General features: G+C 48.0%; 1 protein-coding gene across 1 annotated transcript in view; it reads right to left on the bottom strand.

Annotated features, from left to right (window-relative positions):
• OPLAH (5-oxoprolinase, ATP-hydrolysing) overlaps positions 1 to 15,039 on the bottom strand; it is a 270,496-nt gene extending 255,457 nt beyond the window's left edge. The window contains exon 1 of the mRNA XM_078686543.1: positions 14,955 to 15,039. The gene's annotated coding sequence lies outside the window, so the exon portion shown is untranslated. The remainder of the gene's footprint in view (positions 1 to 14,954) is intronic.
• Positions 15,040 to 15,998: the final 959 nt, after the last annotated feature.

The following is a 15,998-nucleotide window of genomic DNA, read 5'->3' as shown; positions in this document are numbered from 1 at the left end:
CACAGAAGGCACTTACTCATTTCGGTATTCAAAGAAGTTAGGACTCCTAATGCCTTCTGTGAATCCCGAAAGTCTTAAAGTTAGGATTTTTCTCAGTTTAGGAGTAGTAAAGTTAGGACTCCTAAATGCCTTCTGTGAATACCGAAAGTCTTAAAGTTAGGATTTTTCTCAGTTTAGGTGTAGTAAAGTTAGGAGTCCTAACTTTGCTACTCCTAAACTGAGAAAAATCATAACTTTAAGACTTTCGGTATTCACAGAAGGCATTTAGGAGTCCTAAAGTTAGGAGTCCTAACTTCTGTGAATACCAAAATGAGTAAGTGCCTTCTGTGAATACCAAAATGGTAGCAAGTTTAGGACTTTCTCTTACGTTAGTTCTGTGAATCCGGCCCATTGTGAACATCTGTAGGGTACACAGGATGAAAGTTTTGTTCTGAAAATACGCACAGCGTGTAAACGAAAAGCAATGCGAAGCACCACAGGTGACAGCACTGACGAGCAGCACAGACTAGCAGTAAGGTCTGGAGCAGGCTGTGCAATAATGAATTAAATGAAATGATAGGAGTCTTATAGTGCGCAAACTTAACCCAGTGGGCATCAAGGCGCCTAATTCAAAAAGCCAGCTCATGACACAGACCAAGCAGTTCAACCTGAGTAGGCTCTTGAAAAGCACCATGTTTTCAAGGCCTTTTTAAACAGGTCTAGAGAAGGTAGAGTTTTAATCTCCATAGGCACGGTGTTCCAGAGCTGTGGAGCAGCAACGGAAAAGGCCCTAGCTCCCCATCTGGTCAGTCTGAAACGGGGGACAGCAAGCTGGAGTAATCCCGCAGAGCTAAAGGCACCTTGTGGGATGGTAGCGGGTAAGTAGGGAGCTGAGAGCACCTCTAGATCCCTCCTCGAGAGCTCTGTACGTCAAGCACAGGATTTTAAAATAGATTCTGTGCTGGACAGGCAGCCAATGGAGGTCTCTCCTCGCGATGGTGGCAGATGATGACTTCGGAAGGTCTAAGACAAAACGTGCAGCAGCATTCTGCACGATTTGCAGCCGATGTATGAGGCCCTTGTTGGACTCCATGTATAGAGAATTGCAATAATCCAGCCTGGAGCCAACAAGGGCGACTGCAATCTGCTTACGTGCATGCAGAGACAAATAGCTGCGGATTCTGTTGAGTATCCTGACAACACCCCAGCAGGTTGCCACAGTCCGATTCACCTGAAGAGACATAGAGAGTGAAGTATCAAACACCACACCGAGATTTCTGGCCGATTGAGAGGGAGTGGGGCAGGTGCCGAAAGAGGAAGGCCACCACTCACTCGACCAGGCATCTTGGTCCTTCCCAAAGACCAATACCTCTGTCTTTTCACCATTCGGCTTCAGGGAGTTGATAACCATCCAGTCTGCAACAAGTTGAATACAAGACCTGAAGCTGATGGCAGATGTAGTGACAGAGGAATGAGTGAATGACACCATGATCTGGGTGTCATCGGCGTATGAAACCACCTCCATCCCCTGCGATCTTACCAGCCTAGCAAGGGGGGCCACGTAGATGTTGAACAGGGTCGGACTTAATGCCGACCCCTGTGGCACCCCACATTGCAAAGACTTGGCAGGGGAGAGGTGGTTTCCGAGCATCACTCTCTGTTCCCTATCAAGGAGAAAGGAACTGAGGAGGCTCAGGGCCGACCCAGTCACACCTGCCTCCCTAAGCCGAGATGTTAAAATGGCAGGAGACAGGGTATCGAATGCGGCCGTGAGGTCCAATAGCACAAGAATAGTAGTTTGACCCGCGTCAACTTTGCGTCGGATGTTATTGACTACAAAAGTGAGGGCAGATTCTGTGCTATGCTGTTTTCGGAATCCATGTTGGGTGCCGTCAAGATACTCAGAAGCATCGAGAAAAGAAGATAGATGGAAATTCAAATGTGCTTCTAATATTTTTGCAGGTGCAGGGAGAAGGGAGATGGGCCTAAAATTTTTAAGGAGGCCGGGGTCAAGTGAAGGTTTCTTTAGGAGGGGCTTCACTATTGCCTTCTTCCATACCGATGGAAAGGAACCTTGAGCGATCGCCTTATTCATCACCTCCAACATGGAGGGAAGAAGACTGCATCTACACTCTTTCAGCTTTTTAAGCGGTAGTGGGTCCAGTGGGGAGGAGGATTTCGTCCTGTCAAGTAGAAGATTTAGTCCTTCCAGAGACAGGGGAGGAAATTCCGTAAAGGAACTAGAAGGGGCTGTATCCAAGGATTCAAAAGCGCTTATACCAGGAGGAATGTTCTCATCCTGAGAATGACGTTGTGCTTCTAATGATGTATGGATATCAAGGATTTTGTTGTGAAAGAAGTCTGCAATGTCATTGCATAGATCTTGAGAGCTGACTACAGGGTCAGGAAGTTGAAGGGAGCATAACGAGTCAGCAATTTTAAAGAGCTCCCTAGAGGAAGTGAGTGAGCTAGTAAGATTGGAGAAGTATTTCTGCTTCTCTATAATCACTTTCTGCTTGTACTGACGCAGAGCAGACTTATGGGCCTCCCGGTCCTTAGGGTCCCAGGATTTCCTCCATCTCCTCTCACTGCTTCTGCAGCCCTGTCTCAGAGATCTGAGCTGGTCAGAGAACCATGGAGCTGATGGCTTACGTCGGGCTACATATCGCAGGAGTGCAGGAGCGAGTTTTTCCACAGCATTCGTGATGGAGTCCTTCAGATCTTGAGCTGCCTCCTCAACGTCTTTAGGGGAAAGGACCTCAGGTGAAGAAACTAAAGAGGCAAGAGCTTCATCCGTGAGGTTTCTGAGATTTCTTCTCAGAACAAAAGAAGAAGTCGCCTTCTTGATGGAATTGGGAATAGGAAGGGCAAGATATAAAGGTACTGCAAGATGGTCAGTCCAGACCAACGGCAAAGGTAAGCCGCAGGAAAGTCTCGAATCATTGGAGAATACCCCGCCGAGAATGTGACCTGCCTTATGGGTGGAATTGGTAACAAGCTGAACAAGGTCACAGGCTCCAAGAGACTCCACCAGTGAAAGAGTGTCCTTAGAATCGGCCTCATCGAGGTGGAAATTAAGGTCGCCCAGGATGGTGAGACGGGGCTTACCAAAATAGGGTTCCAGGATTCTAAGCATATCAGAGGCAAAGTTGGCTCTATAGCCGGGCGGCCTGTATATGAGTATCCCCGTAAGAGAGACCGATGGGGCACATGTAATACAGAAGTATAAAGCTTCAAAATGATCTTGGAGCGAGGATAACGTTTTAACCGTACAGGAAAGAAAGGATTTGAAAAGAATGGCGATTCCTCCCCCTCTACGTATTGGTCTGTCCAGCCTATGTAGAGAGTAGCCCCCTGGGATGGCTAAAAGAAGGTCATGGCCGGAAGAGTCAGTAGCCCAGGACTCCGTAATGAAGACCCAGTCTGGTTGTCTTTCCTCCACGAAGTCGTGGAAGGCTAAGTTATGTTTGATTAACGAGCGCGCATTGATAAGAAAACCAGTTCGAAGGGAGGAGGTAGACAATGAAGAGAAACTAGTAGAGTGAAAAACGGGAGAATGAAATGAGGATGAGCAAGTCATACATCGGCGGGACTGTAGTATCCCTGCCGGAGTACAGCGATGTAGACAGGGGCGTACAGGAGGCCTGAGAGCCATTGAGCCAGCGATTGAGAATAGCTCTCAATTGTCACAAGTCTATGAGTGAGAAGCTCATCCAGTGCAGGTTTCCTTGTATTCTAGAACATATGCTACAGATGTTTAACATCGAAGTGTGTTAGCTGACCAAATAAAGTCCTTTGGCTTTATTACTCTATTGACCATTAGCTAGCATGCACACCGGCACTTTCCAAATTGGTTTATCCAGGGTCTTTGAGTGAATGAGAGCGAGCTGCTTGCCGTGCAACTTTATTAAAACTGAGATAATCATTTTGGGTCACAAAGAGAATTAGTTCCCGAATTATTGGCCGGAATCACTACCTCCCCCGCCTCAGTCCTTCAAGGAGGCTAGAAATCAGGGAGTAAAATTTGACTGTTGTCTATCTTTACAGCTTCAAGTGATGTTAGTTGTCGACACACATGCGTAGCGTTGCTTCGAACTTTAAAAAAGTTATTGGACATTTTACCATTGGATTCACACACAACAGTAGTCTATGCCTTAAATACTTTGAGGCTGAACTATGCTAATGTGCATTGTAATGGCATATTTGCATATACTTCACAAGGTGAGTATCTCAGTTATGATTACAAGGGAAAGTAGGGTATACCTGTATCAATTCTTTCTAAGATGAAGTAGCATAACAGTTGATGCCACTCAGACCCCAGTCTCTTGTTTTAGTGCTGGAGTGGCTTTCCAGGTTTGAGGGAAGGCAGTCTGAGTGAGGGCGCTGTACAAAATGAATGAGTGACTTGTCCGGAGCTTAATTTGATCTCAGCGCAGGCACATACTTACCACCACTAGCACTTATGACAGTCTGTCACATGGTGGCAATGTTTGTCTAATTTGGAGACCAGCACAACAACAGTTGTTTATTAATTTAATTTGCATTAAAATGACTAATACCTGCCACCAAAGTCATTCTTACAGGTTTGGGGCCCGGAATAGTCAGAACTGTCATACTTGTACAAGTGTGATGGTTAGTACTTTTGTTGTTACTGTGCAATGGGCGGTGCAACCAGAAGTGGCCCCCTGAAGAGGGCTCTGCCACTTATTTTTTTTACAAATTAAGCACTGGGCTTATCCATGATTCTCATATGTGCACCCATTCCTGCGTCTATTCCATGAACCAACAGGCAAATGGGGAACATCATCCCACGGGCCAACCTCGCCATCCTGTGGAAAATTAGTAAGGTTTGGTAAACATTATCTGCGCCATCTTGCCTTTTCCCCTGATGCCACACTTTTTGTCGTGCGCACCCGCCATTTTAGGTGCCTCGATCAGAACCACCCTCTGCACGCCACTGGCCCCCAGCACAGCCCTTCGCCCTCACAAGCCCCCCACGCACTGGCCACCCCCCCGCTCTCACATGCCTTGGGTCATAAACCCCTCTTCAGCGCAGCTCTGCCTCAGAACCCCATCCTGTTCCCAGCGCGACACCTCCCTTCGTTCCTTTCATGGTCCCAGACCCTTCGATACAAACCCCCTTTTCCTGTGTGCCCGTTTGTCTTCCCCGTTCCCAGGCCGCCACCTGGCCCTGCGGATACTGTTTATTACCCCCCCGTACAGTAGGAAGCTTCCCCCATTAAAGGACCCTCGAATTGATCAAAGCCCCCACCCTATGATATCCGATCAACCCCACACATTCCGTGAATCGGCGGAATGTCCAGCTGCGCGATAATCATCACCTATTGTGACCGGGGTGGGGACTTCAACTGTAAATGTGTGTGGGAACGGGCCTGAAGGGGAGATTCCGAGGATGTCCTTTCATACTTCAAAGCATTGCAAGAATGTGTTACCTGCAATAAAGATCACAAAACTGTGTATAAGAGGCCAGGCCTCAGAGATGCGGTTAGAGCACCTCGTGACGATACTGGCTGTCCGAACTGATGTGTTCTCCTCCGAAGAGAATAAACCTTGTTTCCTGCCTTCCAGTCTCCAGCGCCTGCCTCTTCATTGATTAAGATTTTGTGGGTTAAAGAGGCGATACCGCCGGGCAAATATTGGTTGTCCTTGACCTGTTTTTACAATTGGCGTCCCAAACGTGGGGCCCATCAGCGACACGTGGATCCAGTGGGAGAGGTCCTGACGACAGAGTGAACGACTGCAACGATCGGGAGAGCTCTTGCCCAATAGACCCTCGTCTGGCAGCCGATCATCCGAACTTCACTGGTTCCGAACAGACCTCTCTCGAGTGATCTACGGTCCTGACTGGGAACCATCAGGAGTGCCGCGAGGAATACATGGAAAAGAGGACGATCGGGCGCTGGATTCGGAAGATAAGAAACTGTCCATACGGTCCGGGTAAGGTTGTGTAAACACGACGAATTGCGAAATGATTGTTTAATTGATCGGAAAATACTAGTATTACTCTTTGTTGATTTGTTTGGAGATTCACTGTCTGCAAACGGAGAAACAATAGGCTCTCTCTCTTTGCAAACAGTGAAGGATAGGTAACGCAGCCATCGTGCCTATCTTTCTCCCCCACTGATTGATTGTTTTGAACTCTCTGGAGATTTCCCTCTCCCACACTGATTAATTGTTTTTGACCCCGAACTACTGTTCGCGGATTGTTTTCTGGAGATTCTCTGTCTGCAAACAGGAAAGGACAGGTTCCTCTTTGCAGATAGTGAAAGGGTAGAGGACGCAGACCTTTTTGCGGGCCTACTTATTCTCCCCACTGATTGTTTATTGACTTTTTGATATTGGTTCATGAGGTATTCACTGCCTGCAAACAACGTAGAATAGAAATATTCTGTCTAGTCTTTGCACGCAGTGATAAGATAGGCAGTGCTGACTTTTTGTCCTCGTTGTGAGCCGTCATGTCTGTCTTCTCCCCACTGATTGGTAGTTGGTTCAGCCCGGACCGTTTATTAGAGGTGGACCATCTAGCTCCGCTGGAAGGCACCCCTAATAAAGACATGTTCACAAAGTATGGATTAGTTACCATAGCCTATAGTAAGCTGTGGCACAGGTATACCAAAGAAAATCAAGAGAAACAGTGGCCACTGATAGGATCCTTCGATCTTGATAAAATAGAAACGTTAGAAATAGCCCTTTGTAGTAATAAGACAACGCCTATTATGCTCGACAGTCTCGGTATGTGGCGCAAAGAAGCAATGCAACGAAAGAAAAGAGACGAAGTCAGAGTAGGTAAAGGAATATATCGACAGGACAACCCCAAGACACAACGACCCGAAAGTAATCCCCCGACACTACGCACAGGACGACCAGACTTAGGGCAAAACCAATGTGCTTTTTGTAAATTTTCCGGGCACTGGAAAGCCCAATGCCCGACTCTACTGAACGTGGGTAAGAGCAGAGGGCCGACAGAAATAACAGGCCGGCAGAAAGGGAAAAGGCGTGAGACAAAGATAAATCAGACTGACGCGGACAGGCCAGATAGAACCACCACGTTTGATTATGCCCGATGGCACAGATTTCGCCAGACCGATTTCAGCGACATGTTTGAGTCCTCATAGATCGAACAACGCTAAGACGGGAAACCCAGTCTAGCTCTAAGTTACCCGGTGACGAACCCCGTACTACCGCTACTGTTCCCTAACACAAAAAAGCCGCCCTTTTTCGGATAACCTACAGAAACAATACACAGAGTAGTCTCGGACAGATTAGTATACATTCCATTAATGAACTCAAACTTCGAGTGCAATGGGACTGATTACTCTCTGTTGCCCCCCCCCCCCACTCTGTAAAAAAAAAAAAAAAGGAGCAATTACAGGCCTGCATAGACAACCCCCCATTACCCAGACATGCCTGTCCAAACAAAATACCTACCCCCACTCCGGAAGTTCCCGAAATGCCGCAGGTCACCGGTCACGCCCATCCGGAAGGTGAAACACACAGCACGTGTGGGGCGGGGCCTGCTGACAGCCATCGATCGAAAAGATCGCCAGCGGGATGTCCAGGGGGCACCACGGGCCCAGCATGAAATGGCCGTCCCTTCCTCTTCTTCGTGGGGTGGCGTCCCCCGGACCACGAGTAGGGAGGGGGCGGGTGCAGATGACCCCCTCCCTCGTATCTCCCGGTCCGGCCATCACAAATACCTCTGCTGAAAATTGGTACAGGGTGGGCTGGGAGGGAGAGGCGACGCGGACGAGCCTCTCCCACCTCCCCGGATAGGAGGTTTCCCAGCCCCCGGCCCGGCGCCGAAATCCTCCAGCCGGGCGGCGCCCATACTTGCGCAGCACCGGACATGCAACGGCGGCGCCCATACTTGCGCAGCACCGGACATGCAACGGCGGTGCCCATACTTGCGCAGCACCGGACATGCAACGGCGGCCATACTTCCGCAGCACAGGACATGGGATGGCGCCGGCCATACTTGCGCAGCACAAGACATACGATGGCCCTCAAGAGTACTTGTGGAGCACGGGACGTGGAGTGGCCATCATGTATGCCCGTGAGAAGGGGCGGCGTGGGGTGCACTGGGAGAGGGAGACGGCGCGAACGAGTCTCCCTCGCCCCCCCAGGTGGGGGCACCACAGCTGCACCCTAGCCGAATGTCCTGCTCCTACGGCACGGTGTTCCATTTCTTTCACCCCAAAGGGCCTCTTCCACTCTTGCAGACTCGACGAAGGGCGGCTGCTGCGGGGCCTCAAAATGGCGTCTGGGCCCCCTGGAAGGCGGGTCTAGGCCGCTAAAGTAACTCTGACCAGCAGTGTAACTCGGACGCTTGCCCACCGGGGCACGAGCCCCCACCTCCGACAGCATCCCCACAGCCTTGAAGATTCTACAAAAGTCCCCGGAGCCCTCGGCCCCTGCAGGCTTCCGATGAGGAACAACTGCCTTGATCGCTAACGAAATAACCACGACATAGCCAGCCCTTCTGTTAGAACGAGTTTTTTGAACTGCCGAAAACGACTCTGGTCCAACCGCCGGTTGTGGGAAACATTTTGTCCCTGATGCTACTTCCGGACTAACCCGGCCCGCCCAAAATGGCGCCGGTGTCAATAAGAACTTACGAACACCTCGTGGTGTTTTTAACTAATAAGACTTGATGTTCTGAGATATGTATATGATCTTTTGTACACTTGACGACAAAGAGGGAGGGTTCACTCGACGAACATGTAAAAGGACCCTGTTAAAAAAATGTTGGTTTCAATGTACGATTTATTATGATATTATTGTAACTGATACATAACCTCGCTTGTGACACACGCCCACGGTATGCATTTAGGAAATTTGATTACAACTAGTCTGACTGTGCTTCCAATTATGAAATGAATGCCCCTTGATCCCTCACCTATTGATAGACCTTTTTAGTTTCCTGCAAATGAATAAATAAACCCTTTTAAATGTTTTTAATGCTGCAAAATACCCCCCTTACTGTACGTGCTTCAGCCATCGCCGTGTCCGGCCAAATACGATTGCACTCTCATATCTACATGCTGAACGATTGTGCAAATAAAGGTTTTCCAAACTATGAACAGGTATTGCATGCTTTTCTTTAAATATGGGAACAGCGGGAGAGTTTTTCTGTGCACCCTGCTTTGCTCTCTTTTTAAGGTTATTAGAAAATGGTTGCTCAGCCCCGGATGGAGGATCGAATCTAAGACACGATACTCTGCCTCCAAGTATGCGACTGGCTCAGGAACTAACGCATGGAGAAGGACCTCGACTTCTGAGGACGGGTAAAGTGAAGCGGTGTAAATGATAGAATGTTATAAAGGTACGGCACTCAAAGGTACTAGGGAACAGAGTTGGCCGAAGAGCTGATATGCCTTAGAACATCACAGCGTTGAAAAAGATTTAAGGACCCCGATAGCTAGATACATCTACCAACTAGATACCTCGCACTAAGTGCCTCTGATTTTTTAACGTTTCCCTACACACGGCCTATAAGGACACACTGCCCCCCCCCCCCCCCCTGGCTTCAGAAACCAAGACCCCAGGGATTCTATCCCGAGGAGATAAGACGAGTATGTGGTAAGTAAAGGACTTTCGTGCCCATGCATTTGATATGCTCGAATGTTGTCCCCCTCCTTTCCCCTCTTTTCCTCCCTCTACAGGTTACATTGGAATCACGACTGAGGTATGGTGAAGATCTGAAGCCTCGCCATGTCTGATACATGAAGCGGACTAACGCTGCAAGGTGGCACCTAAACACACCCACAAACTGCTCTTGTAACGAAAGAGCCAATAAGTTGTATGATATGATGAAACACGATCACCCCTAATCCGTGTTGCGTGAATGGGCACATGTCACGTATGTCTGAGACTATGAGAAAATGTTTTTATGCGACTGAGGCGTTGACTTAACTAGTCAAAGGACCGAGAGTGCGAGAAGTGCGGCACAATGGTGCCTTTTACTCAATGCATGTCCCGTGTACCCGGCCTAATGCTCGTCCGTCCCAAACTGCATGCTTTCAAAATTCTAACACAGACCCGTAATGTCTCAAGTTGTGTAATGCGCTGAATAGCCTATCTTAATACACGGCCACTCCCCATGTCGCACGTGTACTATTTAGCCTATTGTTGCACATCTCTCTCTCTCTCTCTCTCTCTCTCTCTCTCTCTCTTTCTCTCTCTCTCCTCCACACTCTCACTCTCCTGAACGACTAGCACCTAATTGGCAAACCGCCACCCCTGGTGCACCACCCAATTGGCTCCAGCTACCGCAAGTATTTGCGAAAATTTGTCTTAAATAAAAATCACCTTGATGCCGTGTCACTACCTCTCCTTTCTGCTAAATATTGATGAAACCTAGAATTGGCCAAAAAGGAAAGGACAGGTAAGACGACTGAGGTTCCCTAATCTGACCCGTAATAAGGGAACTACATGTCAGTGGCTTCTATGATAAAAAAAAATGCCTCAGATAACGCGACCTTCCCCGTCCCGAATTGTCTCAATACCCAAACAGTAAAAGTGACCGAAACATCCCCATCTTCCCAGAACGCCCTCGGTTTTGTATCAGCTGCCCCGGACGAGAGTTTTAACAATGTCCCTCACCCCCGGTTGTAAGAGATGGGTCGACTTACGACTAACACAGGCCAGCCGTTGTTCCTAGAAATGATTTGTTGATGAGCAAGCTACAGAGTTTAGAATTCGAGAAATGTCACTGAACGCTTACCAACTGAACTGTGGCCTTCTGCTAGATAACGCCCTCATGACACAAAGCAAGACGATAGTCCCTCACCACAGTTTGCTATGTTCCTAGTTGTTTTCCATAAGACCTCGGTTTTTTAATGAAGTAGTCAGGTTGTAAGAGACCATGTAGGAATTAGAATGATGTTTGCAAAGTTAAGATTAGACCAAAATGAAGAAATTGTTGCAATAAACCCTGTTAGAAGTAAAATGTTTAGCTGAAAGGTAGGATGCATTGATCGAATGGAAAATTGTTTAGCCTATGTTCGTTCCTCAGAAAGATACCTATCAGACCATGGTGGTAGCACGTTGCACTTTTTCGTAAAATATAAAGCCCTGGAGAACGGTATAGCTTCGTAAGGCTCGTACTAGGAAAGTGGGTCTCTGCCAGAAGAACTGATGTGACTGTAATAAACAAAATGCAATGAATAGGTACCAGATCTCGTACCACGACAATGAATGTAACACCAACAAACACCAAAGAAATAGTTACGAAAGAAAGTTATAGGAAATCCAGCAAGCCCATCATCTATTATTTATATGTTGGTTGTGAACCCCAATGTAACGAATGTTTCTCATTTGCTTGGAGCTGGGAGAGAAATAGACTTATGTGATTACCTTCCTCTGCCAACTCTCTAAAGACTGTCTTTTCAAACTCATTTAAGGGTACCACTGTCGGAGGAGAGAGAGACCGGATGTGGGAGCACGCGGCCTGACTACAGATCGTGGAACATCTGCGACATTGGCCAAGGCGAGACCGCAACAGTAAGGAGTCGCAGGACGAGGCACTGTTTCCGACAAAATGAGAGGAAAGGGCTGACCTGATGCCCCTGCTCGATGATCAACATGTGCCGAAAAGTCCCCGCTCTCTGAACTCGGTCATGGGCCCACCTACCTAAAATTTTCCGTCCCCCTGGTCTGTTCCCGATCTGGCCCTGCTCCATCCCCCTTTTCCTCCGACCTACCCTAAGGACTACTCACACACCCCCCTTCTTCCACATGAACTCTTTGACAATCGACTCAAAAGGACACAGGGCGAAAAGGACCTTTTTGACCAGGAAAGCGAGGAAAAGGTCATGCCCTGCAACGCGGGACCTAGAATAGAGCTGGACACGTAGCTCCACCGCCGGTGCTCCACAGTGCCAACAGAAGACGACAAAGAATGCTGAGAACTCACTAATAATGGTCCATGACAATAGGACTTCCCCTTCGAACAATGACACCCCTGATTATCGTTTTTACTACGTCTCATTTCTCTCCCAGCCACCATTGTATTGATTACGCTCCAACCGAATACGAAAAGAACTTACATATGTAATAACCTATCAGTTCATATTCCGAATGACTATAAGCATCTATGAAATGTACTCAACACTCTCGCTACAGAATCGTTTTTGTCCGATATTGCATTACTATGACTTTCCTGCAAACGAGCTTATCGATAGGCCCGCCTCCTAAGACGAAAGATTTTAAATGTAATGTTTATAGCTCCTTCACCTGGGTTCCTACTTCTTTACTTATGACCGCCACAGTAGACATGGATAGGAAATAGGCCAGCAAGATGTCTTGGGAATGTTAAAGGGGGGACTGTGGAAAATTAGTACGGTTTGGTAAACATTATCTGCGCCATCTTGCCTTTTCCCCTGATGCCACACTTTTTGTCGTGCGCACCCGCCATTTTAGGTGCCTCGATCAGAACCACCCTCTGCACGCCACTGGCCCCCAGCACAGCCCTTCGCCCTCACAAGCCCCCCACGCACTGGCCACCCCCCGCTCTCACATGCCTTGGGTCATAAACCCCTCTTCAGCGCAGCTCTGCCTCAGAACCCCATCCTGTTCCCAGCGCGACACCTCCCTTCGTTCCTTTCATGGTCCCAGACCCTTCGATACAAACCCCCTTTTCCTGTGTGCCCGTTTGTCTTCCCCGTTCCCAGGCCGCCACCTGGCCCTGCGGATACTGTTTATTACCCCCCCCCCCCGTACAGTAGGAAGCTTCCCCCATTAAAGGACCCTCGAATTGATCAAAGCCCCCACCCTATGATATCCGATCAACCCCACACATTCCGTGAATCGGCGGAATGTCCAGCTGCGCGATAATCATCACCTATTGTGACCGGGGTGGGGACTTCAACTGTAAATGTGTGTGGGAACGGGCCTGAAGGGGAGATTCCGAGGATGTCCTTTCATACTTCAAAGCATTGCAAGAATGTGTTACCTGCAATAAAGATCACAAAACTGTGTATAAGAGGCCAGGCCTCAGAGATGCGGTTAGAGCACCTCGTGACGATACTGGCTGTCCGAACTGATGTGTTCTCCTCCGGAGAGAATAAACCTTGTTTCCTGCCTTCCAGTCTTCAGCGCCTGCCTCTTCATTGATTAAGATTTTGTGGGTTAAAGAGGCGATACCGCCGGGCAAATATTGGTTGTCCTTGACCTGTTTTTACAATCCCACCCAAGTGGATCCACTCACACACCTGCCAACTTGGGGAACGCTCTCACATTGTGAGGAGGGGGTGGGGCCCCATGCTGAGAAGTACCTAGGACCTAGGAGGTGGAGAAGTGTGGCTCAATGGTTAGAGCGGCAGACCATGATGCAGAGGTCTAGCCTGGGATCAGGGTTCAATTCCCCGCCTCGGCGGGTCTTGGGCTCAAAATTCCACTGACCTGATAATTCTCGCCTCTGTGCCTATTCCAATCATGGAGTCCCACTCTGCAACTCTGGGCAATAGCTGCTTAATCTCCACAACGGCCCCCACAACGCTAGGGATGCCTGGCCTCCACCTTGGGGATGCCCAGGAGTAGACACCTCACAGGGAAAGCCAGGATGGGTTCCACAGCGGTATTCGTACAAGCGCCCTGAGACCCTTGCGGGTGAGTAGTGTGCTATACAAGTATCAATTTTTAGGAGGCACTTTTGAACTCCATCCCGCCCCTAAGCCTCCTCACCCCACAAAAAAGCTTCCTGACGCTGGTGTCCACGTCCTGGGGTGTTTTCACACCCATTAATATACGTCGGCTGTTCAAAGCCTCGGAAAACGAGTTGGAAAACCACAATTTACAGTGGTTATTTAGCTAGTTAACCCCGCCACCGTGACATCGGTTCATCACCAGGTGATGGAAGCCGATATCATGTGTCACACAGCAGCACTGTGTGAGTTGGCAGGTATGTACTCATATGACCTGGTGCTGGACCAAGTCCGGTCAACCTGGCTGTCACGGCTAAATACACACAGATGTATGCAACAGGCACCTCAACATGTTAAATCTTGACCTGTTGTGGGCTGTGATCAACAGGGATGGCTTTTACGTTGTTTCCTAGAGCTTATATGGGTAGCGTCTATGCTCACATGGTAACCACAGCCTGAGTCATTTACTCAGCCCCTCTGCCTCCACTGATAATTCTTAAATCCACCATCCCTGCATGTGGGTTGGAGCAGTAAAGTTTTCCAATGTAATTACCATATGAACTCTGTGACCCAGGGATTTAAGTAGGCCGGGTCCTGCCAGTGCTCAGCACCAGCAGTTCTAAATAGCAGGTTCTACGACGTGTTCCTATTGAGCTCTGCATTTTTGCCCTAAGGGTTGAAAAAATGTTTTAAAAAATCTTAATTCTGCAGCAGTATCACCCTTTATTTACTACCTTTGAGGTAACTGCAGAGAGATTCGTAATAGTTCTTTTACAGTCTCATCATAGAACTGAAACATTTTCAATAGTCTATACAACGAAGCCATATTGTTGAATATTTATCTTTAACAACTAACAACCCCTGGCAAATCCAATAGCACTGACTTGTTATAGGTATGGTGTTACTTGTTGTATTATATATTTGTATTCAATGACCAAGCAGCACAATACCAGTCGGGTGGCACACTATGCTAAGCACAATTTTTTTGGCATGCATATTTTTAAGCCACGCCCTCAATCACACCGACCACGCCCCTTTCAGAAATTCTCTAGTTTTTTCGTTCCACTTAAAGCCCTGCTGTGACCATTAAGCGCCTGCGCATGCTATCGTCATAAACGAGGCATTATATATCCTGCGCTCTCTCTGGGCGCCGCGCCACACTCATGTCCGCACTCCACTTCAAGTCCAAGAGGGCTAGGTAACTCGCGCATGCGCGCACACCGCCTACAGTGGGCGGAGCCTGTGCAAATGTACGTTGGATCCCGTCACGCGCAACCCACGAGAGCCCTCTCTCCCGCGCTAGTCTCTTACCCGCTGCCGCTCTTCAGCGATCTCTCTCAGTGAAGGACGACCGTACCATGGGCTCGCGCACCAGTTCACTGGCCACGCACCAGTTCACTGGCCACGCCTACACCGTCACTCCAACCAGTCACAGAGAAGGCGTCTCCTTCAACTCGGCAGTGATTGGTGGGTTCAGAATTCCTCCTGTGCACAGTTTACACACATGTTAGCTTCAGTTGTTTTGGTCTGCAGACATGTTATGGATAATATGTTAACATTTTATTTAATTATTTATGCGTTTTTATATAGCGCGGACTTTACCCGAAGGTGTCAGAGCGCTTCACAATAGGAACAGAACTGATACATGAGAACATTACAAGTGAGCACATTACAAAAGCAAACGCTAAGTTACATGAGGCAAAAGTGACAAACGTGAGCAAACAAATAAATACAAGAGGTAACAAACGGTGCATTACAGGAGGAAAAAATGACGTGTGCAGGCTACAAAAGCGTATAAAGTACAAGTAAAGGTAAAATGCTGCAATACATGGCAGACACTCAAGTACAAAAACAAACGTTACGTAGGCAATGGTGGCACTTGTGCAAGTATCGAAAGCAAACAAAATGTAAGAGGTAGCCAAACTCATAGCTGCCAAGGTTTGAGATTGCCAAGTGTGACATTTTCATAATTTCTGTGTAATTATGAGTGACATTCCAATGACTATGAGTGACACTTTTTGAGCGCAAGCAAAATCAAGCAATGAAGACTTGGAAAACATATTAATAACAGAAATTACACCCATTTGAGCAACAAGACGCTCTAAAATGATGTTAAAACTGATGGAAAGCACCATAAACTGAAGCATCTAGTGCTCTTCTAAACTGATAGAACTATTAATCAAAACATTGATAGTGCGCGCCATGCCACTACAAACAAAAAGACGTTTCTGTAAATTTGAAACCGGCGCAGTCTGCCTGCTACTTGCTCACCTTGATTACAGAGAATAACATAATGACTGCTATAGTGGGGTTGCAGTGGGGGGAGATAAGGAGGCAGATGAGGATGTTTTCAAG

The sequence above is a fragment of the Lissotriton helveticus genome, chromosome 4_1 (genome assembly GCF_964261635.1).
Source record: "Lissotriton helveticus chromosome 4_1, aLisHel1.1, whole genome shotgun sequence".
In the NCBI taxonomy this organism is placed as follows: domain Eukaryota; kingdom Metazoa; phylum Chordata; class Amphibia; order Caudata; family Salamandridae; genus Lissotriton; species Lissotriton helveticus.
This window is presented reverse-complemented; position numbering and strand designations above follow the sequence as displayed.